This window comes from Oryctolagus cuniculus, chromosome 9 (genome assembly GCF_051225735.1).
Source record: "Oryctolagus cuniculus isolate XC-2025 breed Fujian yellow rabbit chromosome 9, ASM5122573v1, whole genome shotgun sequence".
NCBI lineage: Eukaryota > Metazoa > Chordata > Mammalia > Lagomorpha > Leporidae > Oryctolagus > Oryctolagus cuniculus.
The window spans coordinates 57,018,527-57,037,288 of NC_142875.1; positions in this window are offsets into that span (position 1 = coordinate 57,018,527).

Consider the following 18,762-nt stretch of genomic DNA (forward strand, 5'->3'; position numbering starts at 1 on the left):
GGGCCCCTGCATAGCATTTGGAGATTTTTCTTGGATAACCTCAGAAAAGTCAAACAACTGGTTTCTGTGAAGACTGTTGATGTTATGTGCTGGTCCTGTTAATCAAGGTTTTTTTGTGCTGTTGTAACTGACCTAAGTGACAAGAATTTTACATGTCTGGGTGGAAAGTTTTAATGTGTTTTTCATCATATTCACTGAGTCTCAATTGAACATTTAACTTTCATCCAATTAATCAATCAAAATCATCACTTCTCAGTGCCTCTCCCAGAGGCACAGACAATCTTGTGTGAAATTCTTCTTTTGTTTATCATATTTTTAAAGATCTACTTAAGAGTTACAGGGAGGATATCTTCCATCTGCTTGTTCATTCCCCAAGTGGTTACAAAAGAGAGGGTTGAGAAAGGCCAAAGCCAGGAGCCAGGAGATCCATACAGGTCTCTCACTGGGATGGCAGGATCCCAACCACTTGCACCATTTTCTGCTGCTTCTCCCAGACCAGTAGCAGCGAGTTGATTTGAAAGTAGAGCAGCCAGGACAAACTGGCATCCATATGAGATGCCAGCACTGACAGAACAACTCTATATGCTATGCCATACTGCCAGTCCCCAGAAACTTCTGCTTTTACCGCCTATAAAAACCTTAGACAATCAACCTTCAGTGCTTCCCTTCTTCAGTGTCTCCTTCTGGGGCTGCTGAGAACTTTTTATTTCACATTTGCTTTCTCTGCTTTTTAATTATTTTTTAGATATACTGCCTTACACATTCTTCCTTGTTCAGGCTCCTAATTCCTCATGTTCATAAGATGCAAACTTATCTGATCAGAACCACAGACTACTGCAACATGTCCATCTCAAAAGCATAAGTAACATACATAAAATAGGCACATAGAATCATATCAAAGTAAAAAGCATCTCTACATCAAAGGAAAAACCAAGTAAACAGACAATTTCCAAAAGAAAATCTTTGCAAACTGCACATCTATATGATACAAGGATAATATCCCTTTAAATATAAGGAGCTCAAGTCATTAGTAATAAAACAAATCATGTAATTTAAAAATGGGCATAGAACTTGAATAACTTCTAGCAACAGGACATAAAAATGGCCAACATGTATATGAAAAAATGTTCAAGAAAACTAATATTAAGAGAAATTAAAACGAAAACTACAATGAGAAAAGAATGTAAATTATTACAGCCATGATGGAAAACAGTAGGGAGATTTCTCAAAAAATAAAAAATAGTACCAGCACTAAATTCAGCAATGAAGTCAGTATGTCAAAGAACTATATGTATGCCTATGATTATTGAAGCAGTATTCCCATAAACTAAAAGTAAAATCAAGGAATGGGTTTATTAATAGGTAAAGAAATATGAAGAATTATTCATGGATTAAAAAAGAAAGAAATCTTTTCATTTATGGCAATGTAGCTGAACCTATAGGATGTTAAGCTAAATGAAATAAGCCAGGTACAAAAAAAAGTTGCATGGTCTCATTCATATGTTAAATAAAAAAATGATCTCTTAGAAGTCGAGAACATAATGGCAGTTACCACGTACTGTGGTGGTTGTGGGTAGAGGTGGGGAGAAGTTGGTCAAAGGTTATAGGTTTTTTCAGATAACCTCAAGAGATCTATGTGAAATATAGTGACTATTGTTTATGCATTATTATGTCATTGAATACTGGTAAGAGTGGATGTAAAATGAGCTCATCACAGAAATAACAATTAGAAATGTGCATATGTTAATTATTTAGGATTGTTAATTCTGCAGTGTAAATATACTTCAAAACAACATGGTCTATATGGTAAATAAGTACAATTTTATCTGTTAAAAACAGAATACGTTGTTCACTATCAATCATGTATTTTTTTTTTTTTTTTTGACAGGCAGAGTTAGACAGTGAGAGAGAAAAAAAGAGAGAGACAGAGAGAAAGGTCTTCCTTTTTCCGTTGGTTCACCCTCCAAGTGTCTGCTACAGTGGCACGCTGTGCCAATCTGAAGCCAGGAGCCAGGTGCTTCCTCTTGGTCTCCCATGCGGGTGCAGGGCCAAAGAACCTGGGCCATCCTCCACTGCACTCCCGGGCCACAGCAGAAAGCTAGACTGGAAGAGGAGCAACCGGGACAGAATCTGGCGCCCCGACCGGGACTAGAACCCAGTGTGCCAGCACTGCAGGTGGAGGATTAGCCCAATGAGCCGCGGCGCCAGCCAAATCATGTATTTTTAAAATATTTGTTGATTGATTGATCTCAAAGGCAGAGTGATAGAGGGAGGGAGGAAGAGAGAGAGAAAATGAGAGAACTTCCATCCTCTCCAGCACTCCCCAAATTACTGTCATAATCAGGTCATGGTCAGGAAGAAGCCAGAATCTAGAAACCCCTTTGCTGCCTTCCCAGATGCATTTGCAGGAAGCTGTATTGGAAGCAGAGAATCCAGGCTTGAACTGCTACTCTGAAAAGGGATGCCACAACCTAAGTAGGGTTTATCCTGCTATGCAGCAATGCCAGGTCCTCAAACATGTATTTTAAAATAGATTATTGATAATTACAATAAGTGTTTTGATATTCTCATGAAAAATAAATCAATTTTTTGTTTTGGGAGAGTTTATTTGAATTTTTGGAGTTTATTTTTTTCCTGATCATTATTGTGGTTCAGAAGTAAATATCCTTTTCACTATAATATTGGTAACAAATTATGTTTTGGAATAAAATTTCAGTTGCAATATTATGTAAACCATTGTTTGCAAATAATATTGCTTTTTTAAATTTTTGGATATGCAATGTTCCTGTGGAAGGGCCCTATTAGTAAGACTGTAAAAGGATGTTTAAACTTAAATTATGATAATCATGGATATACTGTGAGTTTAATCTATATTCAATTTACCAACCTGAGGCTTCATCTTAGTTATATGTAGTAATTCAAACAAAGATAGAAATGTAACAGAAATACTCCAAATTTCTTATGTTCCTTTTAATTAGAATTGTTATTAAAATAGTTCAAAAATTGTGTATTTGGAGAGTGTTTGACTTGGATTCCTATTTCTCTTTTTTGTTTCCATGTTACATAAATATAATTTCTATGTGCAGAATTGCTTTCAGGTCAGGCACAAAGTATATTTTTACAGTGTTCCTTATTTTGTAGCTAAATCATAAATTTATCACAAAAGATATTTCCAAACATGAAAATATGTAATTTAAAATTAAATAGAAATGGTGTTCCTTATAAAATTAAGCATATACTAGTATTTTAAGTTTTATCATATTAACCACATTTTGCTTTGGCTATCTATTTTAAAGTAATTCTTAAAAATAGCTTGCTTTCATAAATATTATAAAATGAAATATTTTATGATTAGTGATATTGCCATATATTCATTCTCAAACTTTGAAGTATGCAATCACACTTACACAAAATCAGTAACGCAGTTTGAAAAATGGTATTTATTGCCACATATTTAGACAGTAGAAAATTACACTCGTGGTCAAAAAATGAATTTCCTGTTATTGCTTGTTTTGAAGAGTCAAAAGTGATTCAACCTTTGTTACTCTGCTTTGAAGCCTCTTGGTTCAAGTGGAATCTACCATTTAATAACAAGAATATCTTTCATATTTATCATCTAAATTCTTTTATGTTATTCCTTTGTCTTTTGTCATTCTAGATATCTGAAGAAGGAGAGTTCACTGGAAATATGACACTATGTGACAAAAATGATGTAATGCCTATAGGCAGGTAGGATGGGGGTAAAAAATAAAACTGACCTCTCTAAATTCTCTTGGTGGCAGAATTTTAACAAATTGCAGGGAAGACAACTTAAATTAATGTAATGAACAAACAGGTGAGCAGCACACTCTAAAGAATCCTTTAATCTAGTTTCAAAAGAGATGACAATTAAGTAAAAACCTGCAGAGCATGATTGCAATTACACAAACCCCCTGCTTTGCAAACTGTCTGAACTTAATCAGGCATGATTTCTTGCATAATAACAAAAACAAAGAACATGTTAAATAAGAACTTGCAAACCCCAGGGAGCAAACTGAATAGCTGAGAGATACAGTCCATATATGGTAGATGAGTGTATGTATCAATTGTTCAGACAAGTCTTATGGGGGAGATCAGCAAGACAGGTGATTATGCATATATAATTATATAATATTATATTTCTTTTTGAGAACAGTAACTAAAATCCTCTATGATATTTTCTGCTAAAGATTAAAGAAAATGAACTCTGTTCACAAGGGCTGATAATCTGTATTTATTATTTAAAGAATGTGAATAACAGGATTTTATACAATTTTTTACAAGGGTACTTATGAAATAAACAGAAGTGACACTACATTTTTTTTTGCCAACTTTTCTCAACGAGCCCTGAACAGCAGGCCAAGAAATTTTTAATTAGAGAAAAAGAATAACCCTCTTATTAATAAAGAGCTGTTATCACAGATGCAGGCACATTGCGGATAACAACAGCCTCCTACATAGCAAATCTATCTCCCTGCCACATCTGGTAGTCCCTTTCCTAACACTGTATTGTTTATCCTATGCCATTTAAAATCTATAGAACAGTTTATTTTCACAACATATTTTAAATAAATACCAATAGTTTTACTTTATTGGTTTATGTATTGAATTCAAAATACCTAAAAATTTGAAAATCCAGTAAAACATCTAGAAAATGTAACATTTGGTACATAGTTATCTTACTTTCTAGTAAGATAATATAAAATAATGCTACAATGTTGGGCCAGCCTTGTGGAACAGCAGGATGCCTGCATCCCATGGGGGTGGCAGTTCATGTCCTGTGTCTGCTCTGCTTCCTATCAAGCTCCCTGCTAACACACCTGCGAATATAGCCAAGGTCTTTGGCCCCTGCACTCTTGTGGAAAACCTGGATGGGGTTCCAGTGTCCTGATTTTGGATTGGCACAGCCCAGCCATTCTATTCATTTGGAGAGTTAACCAGATGGAAGATTCATTCTCTCTCGCTCCCCCTCTCCTCTGTCTTTCCCACTCTCTCTTTAACTCTTCCTTTCAAATAAATAAATATATCTTTGAAAAACATTAAAACATAACATTAATTTAAAAGTAATAAGAGCCAGCGAACATGTAGCTCTGAGATGAGTACTCCAACATTCTGATATATATCTCCAAATTTTCTATATTTTGTCATTTCTGGATCATTTTATTTGTAGATTTTTTTAAAATGGGCACTATGTGTTTTTTTGGGTATTGCTTTTTAAATCTTAATATTATATATTAATAACTGTGTATCAGTTTAATGTTTTTCAGAAATAGTCTGTTCTGTGAATACACAAGTAATATATTTAATTGCATTTAGTATTCATATTTCCATATAATACCCATGTTTTCTTATTAAAGTAACACAAGTAATTTTCTCTTATTTAAATCTTTTTTGCATCTCTATTTTTTTCTGAGGAGTAATTAAAGTGGAATATTGTTCATCAATATATTAACCTGTTAGGACTGCTGATACACATTACACTCAAGTTTTTGTGATAAATAAGTTTTCAAGGTCGGCACTGTGGCATAGCAGATTAAATTGCCATCTACAGTGCCGAAATCCCACATGGGCACCGCTTCAAGTCCTGACCACTCCAATTCCATTCCACTATCTGCTAATGTGCCTTAGAAAGCAGTGGAAGATGACCCAACTGCTTGAGCCATTTGGAGAGTGAACCAGCAGATGTAAGATTCTCTCTCTCTCTCTCTCTCTCTCTCTCTCTCTCTCTCTCCTCCTTCTGCCTCTCCTTCTCCCTCCCTACCCTCCCCCATCCCATAATTCTTTCAAATAAATAAACAAATTTTATAAAAAAAGGTTTTTGGAATAAACAGTAATGTCTATCCTTGATTTCATAATAAAACTGTATTTAACCACATAAGAAACTGCCAAATAGTCTTCCAAAATGTAGTATTTTTGTTAACCAACAATGAATGGGAGTTTTCTGCTCACAGTGTTGTCAGAATTTGCAATTGTCATTTTAAAGAATTTAGCCATTCAATAGATATAAATTAGAATTGTACCATTGCTTTTACTATTAATTCCCTAAAGAAATATATTATCAAGTAATTTTTCATAGACTTACCTATCTTATTGGTCAGTTTATCATTATAACAAAAAGCCTAGGAAAAGCCATTAATGAAGGAAAGTTATTTTGGTTCACAGTCTAAGTGCAGGCGGGTTCTGTTAACTCAGTCACTCTGAGAGGATGGAAGATAAGTTCACAGTGTGTGTGAAAGCAGTCACATGAAGCCTGGGACCACAGAGAGGCGAGGTGTAACTCAGCTTTTATAACCAAAGCTCTCTTGTGAATTTCCTTCATAGAGCAAGCTGCCAATGAACTTGGACCTCCCACTAGGCCCACATCCTAAACAACATTGTTCGATTAGGTTCCCACTCTCTTAATAAGATTAATTTATTGAATTGGTGTTGAGCAATCTTCATGAATTTGTAAAACAAATATTGTTCAGACCAAAGCATTTATCAAAATAGCCAAAAGTGCATTGCCAATCTCAAGATATAGTAACCTTTAGTATTTCTCTAAGTTTTATAATATTGAATTTAAATTAGGTCTATATTTCATTTCAAGTTAATTTTGTGAAAGTCAGAAGGACATTTCTTGATTCTTCTTTTTCATTTTATTTTCTTGTATGTGAGTGTCCAAGAAAAATTAACATAGGATCACTGTGGAAAAGAACATAGATTCTCCATTGATTTAACTTTGTGTCTTTTTCAAAGACTGGTTTGTCTGTCTTATGTTAACATACTGTTCCACTGTTCTATTGGTCTATGCTTTTTTGCCAATAACAAGCTGTCTTGACTATGGTAGCTTTATACTAAGATCTGAAGTGGAATAGTGACACTTCTCCAACTTTGTTCTTCATCCTCATTATTTTGTCAGCAAATCTGATTTTTTTGTCTTTCATAAAAACTTTAGAATCAGTCTATATATATGCAACAAAGACTTTGCTGAGATTTTGAACTGAAATTGCATTTGTGTTAGATTTATCTGATCAGTGGTTGGAATATGATATGTATTGCAGGTATATATTGCAGATTTTTAATTTCTGGTGTGTTTCTATTTTGTCTCTCCATATCTTTTGATTTCCTTAAACACCCTTCCTTGGTCTTCCTCTCTCTCTCTCTCTCTCTCTCTCTCTCTCTCTCTTTTGGGAGAGAGAGCTGCCAGGATTTCTGCATGGGTTCCAGGAATCAAACCACTTGAGCTATAACCCGTACCTCATAGAGTCTGTTTCACAAATTTCCCTTCAGGACCCAGAGCTGGGCACTGAACCAAGGCACTCTAATATGGGATTCAGAAGTCACAACTGGAGTCCAACCAGGCTAAATTCTTACCTCACTTATAAGCTTTTCAAACTATAACTCAGTGTTACTGAAACTCTGCTGATATGGTAGAAACTGGATTAGGGAGAGGAAATGTATATGCTTGCGTTTAAGTTTCAGTCTTCTGATGGTTCTCTAAACTTGCTCTAACATTCACTCATATTTCTCATGTTTCATTGCCTCATTTGAAACAAGAAGAGTAGAGTGTACTGTGATAGCGTAATTTTGCTTCACTCTGCATGAATTAATGTTCTGGTTAAGCCTTTGTCTTTGCTGATTAGGATGTGCAATGGAGAACGTTCTTGCATTATTTGAAATGGCTAATTTTGTACTCCTTTTGACAGAAACAAACACTTTTTTCTTCCTCTTCATTCTGAGAATGTAGTGATGCCTGGGTACTTCATCTACATGATCATGGCTTGGCTCAAGTGAAAAAATTAAAACATGAATATAAATTTCCTGAGTATATTAAATAAAATATCTTTTTTCTTGTATATATTAGATAAGTTTTATTACAGAAAGCTAGACAATATTGTTATTTATGCTTTATCTTGTAAATTAAAATTGTTTGAATTTCACTTACAACTATTTCCAAAAATTGATTTTAATCCTCCTCCCTTGAAATTGTGTTTTCATAGCAATCTTAATTAAATTTCATAGCATTCATAAAAGTAACTAAAATAAAAATTCTATGATCTTCTTCAAATCTATGAATTTCAATCTAAATAATTAAAGTTGCTTATTGAAAATCATGATATCAGAAAAATGTTGTAAAAGAAGGTTACAGCTCTAATCTTCAGAAATACAGAACTTGCAATACCCATAGACATGAATACCTTTCTAGGAGCCTTCAGATTCTAGCAGAGATTCGAGAACACTAGTGGTTCAGGAACTCCAAGCATGGATTCATTGAATAGGGTAAGAAGAACAGTTTCATTTTATCTGTGCCTCCTGATCCTAGGACAATACAGTTCGGTTGCAAGAGAGTCCCCTTGGCCTGTGATTTCCCCACAAGGGAAAATGCAACTTTCCCAAGCTTTTATGATGCCACCCAAGAGGGCCACTTCTGCCATGGTACACCCAGAATAGTAATGATATCAACATAGCTGAATCATTCAGACGAATGCAGGGAAAAAGGATGAAGCATATACATATGGCGACCAACAGGTACATTAAAAATGTTGGACAAAAATAATCATCAAGAAATTAAAGGGACTGGCACTGTGGTGTAGCAAGTTATGCCACCTTCTGCAGCGCCAGCATCCCATGTGGACGCCAATTCGATTCCCAGGTGCTCCACCTCTGATCTAGCTCCCTGCTAATGCACCTGAGAAAGCAGTGGAAGATGGCCCAAGTGCTTGGGCCCCTGCACTCTCATGGGAGATCCAGAAGAAATTCCTGGCTCCTGGCTTTGGAGCTGTTGAAGCCATCTGGGGAGTGAACCAGCTGATGGAAGAGCTCGCTCGCTCACTTTCTCTTTCTATCTCTCCCTCTCCCCCTCTGTAACTCTGCCTTTCAAATAAATAAATATTTAAAAAAAAACTATAAATAAAAACCACAGTGAGCTATCACCTTATTCTAATTTGAATGGCTATTATCAATTAAAAAAAAGCAAAAAAATAACAAGTGCTGGTGAGGAAGTGCTGATGAGGATGTACAGAAAGGATACACTTGCACACTCTTGGTTTGAATATAAGAGAGTAACAATTAATGTGGGCTCTGACACTGTGATGTAGTGGGCTAAGCCTCTGCTTGTGGCACCAACATCCTATATGGGCGCTGGTTCATATCCTGGCTACTCTTCTGATCCAACTCTCTGCTATCCAACTCTCTGGTCTGGGAAAGCAGGGGAAGATGGTCCAAGTCCTTGGGCACCTGCACCCACATGGGAAACCCGGAAGAAGCTCTTGGCTCCTGGCTTTAGAGCGGCACAGCTCCAGCCATTACAGCCAACTGAGGAGTGAACCAGCGGATGAAAGATCTCTCTCTCTCTCTCTCTCTCTACCTCTGCCTCTTTGTAACTCTGCCTTTCAAATAAATAAAATAAACATTTAAAATAAAAAAGGTACTCTAGAAATTATTTTAAGTAAGGAGTCTAATCCAATTATAATGAAGTAAAAATTCACTACTTTGTTATATTTGAGCAAAAATAACTTTAAATTAGTGAGCAGTTTACATTATAAAAAATTGGAGGCATACTAGTTATATAAAATTTCTAAAAATGTACTATTTTCTAATAGTACATCTTTTGTTCAATAAACTGTTAATGGCCTAAATTCTCACAGAACTGTATTAGTATATGCTTGAATGCAGTAAAATTCTTGTATTTTATGCAGTATTTATGGAGAAATGACCTGTGGAATTAATGTAGCATATATTTATGTTTTTTATGTTTTCTAGGCAGATTGTTTTATATCTAACAGACTCTGTTTTCCATTATAAAATTTATAATTTTATTTATAGTACAGTCATATTTTTATTGTATATTTATATTGCAATCGCTACAACTGTTTTTGAATTTGTGAAACCTTGACTTCTATGAACATTTAGAAAATGCTATATATTAACTATAGATTTTTTATTTTTTGTTTTTCAAAGACAAATAATTTATTATGTTGTAGACTAATGTTCTTATAGACAAAGAGTGATTATAAAAATTCATTTTTTGTGTATATATAAAGAGTTCGACTTCAATAACAAAAATTCAAATGAAATGATTTTAAACAATAACACATTTCTAGAATCAAGAAATTTCTATTTGCATTAATACAGGGGTTCACTTTGTTTTCAAAGATATGAGTCCTTTCTTTGCATTCAAATTTTGCTTCATTGCAAATGTTTTTTTCCAGGTAACTTTTCTCAATGTCTTCATGATCTCAAGAGATCTACTATAATACCAGACTTAACATGCAAACCCCAAAATATTTATTCAAAAGAGGAATATATTTTATAATGAACTAGGAAAATCAATTCCAAGAATTGTCTCAACATACTTCCCCTTATATGAAAATATGGCTTGGCATAGTTATACTCAGTACCAAGGGAAATTGGACTAGTACAATTGAACTAGCATAATTTTAATTCCATTCTTCAGTTAAAGCCGTGCTCCATGACTCTTGAATCCAAATGAAGCTATATTCTTGATAAACAAAAACAAAAACAGGATTTTTTGTTAATAAGGATGAAAGTGCAAATATTTGTTGGAGGTCAGAAAAATTATTTTTCAACTGTTGCCTATTTGGAAAGCTAAAATGCTGTACTATGTCATAAATTTCAATGTAGGAAAAAGGGTAGGGAATAAGTAATGACAGAAAAAAAATTACTATTTTGACATAATTAGGTACTGGTGTTAATTCATTTGATGTAATATAAGCTGACTTTAATAAATCAGTTGACACCATTTCTCAAAAATCTTACTAAGATATTAATTGAAATTGGCTTGGATATGAGCACTGTGACATAAACTAAAACTGACTAACAGACCATAAACACAAACTAATGATAAATGGCAATGCACTGAGGAGCTGCATGCAGTGTTTTCCCTTTAGAAAATGGAACATGTTTATGAGAACCAAGAGAACCATATTTTTATCAATGTGAATTATAATTTAATTTTTACAAAGAAATTATAATTGCAAGTTAATTATTTCAAATAATTTTTACATTGTCTGTTCTTATTGCTTAGAACTTTTAAGGATATTTAAAGCTGTGGTTGAGATAATCCCTGTATCAGTTAACTTCCTAGCAAAGTTAAGGATTGTGGGATTTATGGTTTGAAACATATTCCCCTTAAATGGTTTTTCTGGTGTTGGTCAAAGTGTCAGCACCTTTGAATGAAGAGGTCATTTAAACCTATCTTTTTAATTTTTTTTTTCCTGAATTTGTTTACTTATTCTTACTTTTATCTTTTGGGTTGCACTTCTGTTTCTTAATATTCTGCTTATATAGACTGTCTGATTTTTATTATTTATTTAATTAATTATGTCAAAATAAACTGGACAATCTAAGGAAAAACAATCTCTGTGTTCAGCAGGATTACAGACAACTAGAGAAATTGTTTCTTGGACAAATCCCTGGCTTATTTATTTACAATTTTTACACACAGCTTGTTATTTTATCAGCATTGTTCTAAGGTCTATACAATATTTCACATATTGATGGACAGAATGAACACTTATATTAACCTTTTTTTTTTTGACAGGCAGAGTGGACAGTGAGAGAGAGAGACAGAGAGAAAGGTCTTCCTTTGCCGTTGGTTCACCCTCCAATGGCCGCCGCGGCTGGCGCACTGCAGCCGGCACACCATGCTGATCCGATGGCAGGAGCCAGGAGCCAGGTGCTTTTCCTGGTCTCCCATGGGGTGCAGGGCCCAAGCACCTGGGCCATCCTCCACTGCACTCCCTGGCCACAGCAGAGGGCTGGCCTGGAAGAGGGGCAACCGGGACAGAATCCGGCGCCCCGACCGGGACTAGAACCCGGTGTGCCGGCGCCGCTAGGCGGAGGATTAGCCTAGTGAGCCGCGGCGCCGGCCTTATATTAACCTTTAATAATAAAATAGTATTTTCTCATTTAGGGAAATTCAAGCCTTTACTATTTTCCCCATTATATTCCCCGAATACTCCAGACTGCAGGGTTTTAATATTCAGTCATAAAAATGGTAGAGCAAATGATAAAAGTTGGGGTTTCAAAAATCACCATGGACCTATCATACTAGTCTGATGAGCATGAAGCTTTTTTTATATTAAAAAGAAAAATGTTATGTTTCATTAAATCTACTATTATTTTAGTTTTTGTTACATTCAAAAAAGTATTAATATAATTTGTACAACTATTTAAAAAGGAACATCTCTTTCAATCAAATACTTGTGCATACCACCTACAAACACACACATGCATACAAACATACAATCAAATACATTTTAAATTGATAAGTTAAAATTAAACTGAAATAAGTGGTGAATGCCTTCTGATCTTTAATGTAATTGTAAGCTCCAAACATGGATAGTCTTTCAGTCATGATATTTGAATTGCATGCCTGAAGGAAAAAGTAAGAAGAACTGGAAACCCAATGAGGCTGATTTAGCTTCCTGTAAGTAGCCTTCCCAATGTCTTACAATATGCTTTGCTTGAAATTAGCAAATTATAAATTTTTCAAGATTACACATAAAATTGACCATTTAGTCTTCTCTTGAAGAAAAGGCCATAATGGATGATTGCTAATTAAGGACTCTACAACAATATATATCACTGGATAAAATGAAAAGTCGGTATATCAAAGCTGATATACTTTCCTAAAGCCCTGATATCAACATGCTTATTTTTGAAAAGTCACAATTAACTTTTTCTAGTATTTGTGTGTGCTTAAAGGTTCAGATTCTAAATAAATACAATTAATTCTTCTCATGATCAGTTATATTGCAGACTGGAAGCAAAATGATCTCAAACTGAATTGTAATAAACCCTTGTCTACTTGGGATGCCCAAGTTAATGTTAGAGTGGTGAAAGGCTAAATATAAATACTGTGTCACACACATATGCACATTCTTAAGGCAAAGAATATCATTAGATTATGCTCTCAAAACACCCTATGCATGTCTCAAGCAAGGCCAACATAATGTTAAAACACTTCATATAACAACCAACCTTCCTCCTCCTATGCTCATGCCCCTTTTGTGAGTAATCTCCATGATCAATGTGAGAGGGCTCTAACACATGAATTACTCAAAGCCATGAAGATCAAGTGTTGTCAACTGCACATTAGATTTTTCATAGCAACTGCTGTAGATTTTGTAAGTTTAAATCCCTCAATTATCTTTTAATATGTGAATCCATCCTGCGATATAAAATTTTTCTCCTTCTGACAATATGACAAAAATAGAATTATAGAAAAAAATTAACCATCATAAATCATCTTTTGAAAAAATTCTGTTATTTTAATTGAAAGTAAAAGTGAAAAAGAGACAAAAGAAAAAGAAAAGTGATATATCAAATGACTCATTCTCTAAATCCCCACAATATCACGGTCTTAAGTTACCGCTTGAAAACACAATGTTGGGCCGGCGCCGCGGCTCACTAGGCTAATCCTCCGCCTTGCGGTGCTGGCACACCGGGTTCTAGTCCCGGTCGGGGCGCCGGATTCTGTCCTGGTTGCCCCTCTTCCAGGCCAGCTCTCTGCTGTGGCCAGGGAGTGCAGTGGAGGATGGCCCAAGTGCTTGGGCCCTGCACCCCATGGGAGACCAAGATAAGTACCTGGCTCCTGCCATCGGATCAGCGTGGTGTGCCGGCTGCAGTGCGCCAGCCGCGGCGGCCATTGGAGGGTGAACCAACGGCAAAGGAAGACCTTTCTCTCTGTCTCTCTCTCTCTCACTGTCCACTCTGCCTGTCCAGAAAGAAAGAAAGCAAACACAATGTTGGCCTGTGCTGCGGCTCACTTGGCTAATCCTCTGCCTGTGGCGCTGGCACCCCGGGTTCTAGTCCCAGTTGGGGCTCCGGGAACTAGTCTCAGTTGCTCCTCTTCCAGTCCAGCTCTCTGCTGTGGCCCAGGAGGGAGGTGGAGAATGGCCTAAGTGCTTGGGCCCTCCACCTTCATGGGAGACCACGAGGAAGCACCTGGCTCCTGGCTTCGAATCAGCGCAGCTGGCCTTAGCGGCCATTTGAGGGGTGAACCAACAGAAGGAAGACATTTTTCTCTGTCTCTCTCTCTCACTGTCCAACTCTGCCTGTCCAAAAAACAAAACAAAACAAAACAAACCAACAAAAAAAAAAAAAGAAAACACAACATTGGTGTATCTAGAACTGCCCAGAATCAATGTCAATCTTAAGTTTTACAATTACTCTACCTTTATCAAACACACATGCATCATAGAAAAATCCAATTGAGTTAGTATAATTTGATACTGGTATTGTAAGGTGAATGTAGGAATATTTACTAAAGTATAAAAATAAATATGGGTGGCTGATAATACAAAATTAGCTCTAAATGTGCACTTTGTTGATGAATATTTTCATGGAAAATTGTAAATTTTATTTTCTCATTCATTTAAAAGCTATGTTAGCCTTTATTGAGACATGGTATTTGTTACATTTCTGTAGGAAAATGTATGTTGTTTAAGAAATCAGTTGGTTTGGAGTTTGTGTAAAATAATAGAGAATCGGTTATATACTTAAGACTATGTTTGATATTCTGTTATTAATTTCAATATTTTATTCTTTTGTAATTACCAATCAATTCTAAAAATTCAAAAGTCAAAAAGACCACAGCAAGTTACTTATGAAGGCTTATATAATTTTCATTAAAGACTACAATTCAAGGATTAACAGCAAAAATTTTAAGTATATTTTACTTTTAAAATTTTTAAGGTTTATGTATATATTTTGCAAGTCAGATTTACAGAGAAAGGGAGTTAAAGAAGGAGAGAATCCATCTGCTAGTTCACTCCCCAGATACCTGCAACACCCAGTGCAGGGCCAGGCCAAATCCAGGAGACAGAAGCTTTGTCCAGGTTTCCCATATGGGTGGCATCTGAGCACTTGGGTTATTTCTACCGCTTTTCCCAGGCTATTAGCAGGGAGCTGGATCAGTGGAACAGCTGGAATGCAAACTGACACTCATTTGAGTTGCTGACATTTAGCTGGTAGCTTTACCCACTTGCCACAACACCATCTTTAAATATATTTTAAAGATTTTGCTGAAGGTAATGTATAGAATAAACCATTATTTCGATTTATTATGTCTTAGTAGGTAAAATTCTGATAGTTCACCACAATAATATTCAATTTGAAACAATTCACTTAATATGTAAATACACAAATGATAAAATTGAATGGAGTCTTAGAAAGTAGCATTTTATACTAGAGTGAAAATTAGGCTAACATTTTTTGGCTAAATTTAAACAAGATTGGTTCAGAAAACTCTACCTACACAAATATAAAAATATTTTCTCTTCACCACATATGTGGGAGTTTTCAAACTCATTTTCAAATTTTGCATTATGACACTGATAAAATAAGTGTATCCAGTTCTTTGACTTTAAACTTTGGTAGTTAGAGAGACCTGAATGTAAGGATCAGTGCAGCATGTGGACAGCAATATACAACCTTCATGAAGAATATGACTAAATAGCAAGTTGGAATGAACCTCGTCCCTGCTCTGATTTTATGTTTTTTATTTTCTATATATCCATCTATCCACAAACTCAACAGATAAAAATTTAGCCATTTATTATCTTATGATTTTATAGTTCAGTGACATGAACAGCTGTCCTTGCCATTTTTTCTGCTGTTCGTGCTATTGACTGTGTTCGTTATGGGATGTTCTATAGGTTGCTGGACTGGTCTGTAGGATACCTTCCCTGATATGATTGGCCTGGAAGACTGGGCTCAGCTCTTTCCATGGAGTTTCTAGAGTTCTCCACATATCACTTCTGACAAGTGACCAGGCTTCTCACGCAGGAACTTTAAGTTTCTACCTCAAGTCTTTCAAGACCCTGGAAGTAAAACCCGACAGTGTCCAGGGAGTGGAAACTGACACAATGTCCATTCTGCCATATTCTATTGGAAAGAACATTTAAGTAGCCAACTCAGATTGAAGTGGAGGAGAGAGCTCATGACTTGATAGAAGCATGTAAAATAACTTACTACCATTTTTATCTACTATTAACTCTGTTACAGAAAATGTCCATATATAATTACATGAATCTGACTTTTATGATAGAAATATTATTTTACATATTCAACATTATTTATGGTAACAGCTATTTAAGGTATCTACTTTGCAATGGGTCTATTTTTATACTGGCTCTTCTTCATGTATTATATCCTAAGTAAACACCAAAATCAAAAATAGACTATTTTAGCTGAATGTTATAATTTCCCTATCTTCAATTATGATCACATTGCTCAATACATGTTCTAAATTATTTTCTGAAAGATTGATAAGTTTATATGTTTTATAAATAAATATGAATATAACCATAAATGTATATATATATACTAATATATATGTAACCTTTCAATAAGTTGGCAATTTTTCTCTGTGTATAACAAGAAAAGCTGATGTTATTGTAATTTTGTAATAATTGTAATGATAGGGCTGGCGCCACAGCTCAATAGGCTAAGCCTGCGGCGCCGGCATACCGGGTTCTAGTGCCAGTCAGGGAGCTGGATTCTGTCCCGGTTGCTCCTCTTCCAGTCCAGCTCTCTACTGTGGCCTGGGAGTGGAGTGGAGGATGGCCCAAGTGCTTGGGCCCTGCACCTGCATGGGCGACCAGGAGAAGCACCTGGCTCCTGGCTTCGGATCAGCGCGGTGCACAGGCCACAGTGCGCAGGCCGCAGCAGCCATTGGGGGGTGAACCAATGGAAAAGGAAGAACTTTCTCTCTCTCTCTCTCTCTCTCTCTCACTGTCCCCTCTGCCTGTCAAAAAAAAAATTGTAATGATAAAACCTCACTATTGGTACTGTTCTCAGTTTTATTTATGTTGTTATATTCATTTAAATACTAGTATTTAAATCAGTTGATACCTAATTTTGACAATTTTCTGATATTTGATGATATTATTTATAAGCAAGCTTTTATAAAACTGATAGTAACTGGTATTTTTCCCTTCTTTTCAAACAAGATTAATGTCTCATTTTTTTGAGGTTACCCTGAACTTTTGCAAAATTTTATACAAGTAAGCTGTTAAAACTTTAACATAGTGAAAAGTAAATGTTTTACATTGACACAAATTCTAGAGATGGAAAGGGCAAAGCTTATAGATTTTCTTAGTTCCATTTCTACTGTAAGAATGACAAATTGAGGTATTATGGTGATGTGGAAAGGTTTATTTTATGCCATTTGAAGAAAAAGTAATAACAGATAGAAGATAAACTGCAGTTTAGGGGAAAAGTACAAAAAATGGAGAGGTTACAAGGTTTTAGGAACACTTGAGAAAAGTAATCATTTCTTTTGATTGCTTGACATTCCTGAAGAGAATAACATGCAAACAATTTTATGCGAATATCTGACCATCTATTTTTATGATACAGACAATTTCTAAGTAGTCAGAAGTTTGTATTTAAAAAACAAAACTAAATACATTAATAAAGCCCCTGCCCAGTATGAATTGAATATTTATCCTGTACTTTACATATTTGTCTCAAGCTAGAGTTAGAAATTTTGGCATACTTTGGATGCCAAGCTAAAATGCGGAAGAAAACATTGATACAGTAGTAATAATTGTACTTAGCCCTTAACTATCATATGTAATGCTAGAATATTCTTGTTGGGAATAAATAGACACATATGAAAACACAGATACAGACCCACAGTTACAGGTCTAAGACCATCATGATGTTAAAAGGAAAGTCCTAATCAAGCAATACTGAAATCCAAAGATTGATTCTTGAACCTATGTATTAGTCACCATTTCATCACTATAGTAAAATATTTCACATAGCCTAAAATATTTCTTTAGCTCAGAAATTTGAAGGGAAAGATTCCAAACAGGACAGGGAAGGCTCTGGCAAGCTCCTCATGTTGGATGGCAGGAAGGTGCAGGAGGAAAGATCACCTGCCCAAAGAGGAAGCAGAGAGAGAGCAGGCAAGTTTGCTCCTTTTATAGCAACGTTTTAGGAGGGTCACGCGATTCCTACCTTAGTCCTTTCCCAGAGGGGAGGCCTTCAAGGACTGACAGATTTTCCATTAGAATCCAGCTCTTAAATAGTCCACACTACCTGCCAATACAGCTACTGTGGGAACAAAGCCTCCAACACATGAACCTTTAGGGGACACTCAAACCATAGGGATCAGTATAAAAAAAGCAGACATAGATTCAATATGGAAAACGATCTACTCATACTAGTGACCTAAGACTGAATCTCTGTTTTAAGACTTTTTTTAAAAAAGATTTATTTATTTATTTGAAAATGAGAGTTATGGAGAGAGAGAGAGAGAGAGAGAGAGAGAGAGAGAGAGAGAGAGAAAGGTCTTCCATCTGCTGGTTTACTCTCCAAATATCCAGGGCTAAGCCAGGCAGAAGTCAGGAGCCAGAAGCTTCATTTGGGCCTTTACCCAGACAATGAGCAAGCAGTTGCATTGAAAGTGGAGCAGCTGGGAAATGAACTGGCACCCATATTGGATGTTTGTATCTCTCGTGGTGACTTCACCAGTTATGCTACAAGGCTGACTCTGTCTATTTTAAAAATTCTACCTCTCCATGTGTTATTGTGTATATTTGTCTCATGAATGACCAAACTTAAGCTCATGACCATATTAAGTTTGACAGATTTTGATTTTGCCATTTTGGTTATAATTTTTTAGATATGAAATCCATAGAAATGCTGCAAGACTTAAAATAGCAAATATATTGTTAAGTATGGGGAATTTTTGTTTGTTTGTTTGTTTGTTTATTTGAAGGCAGAGTT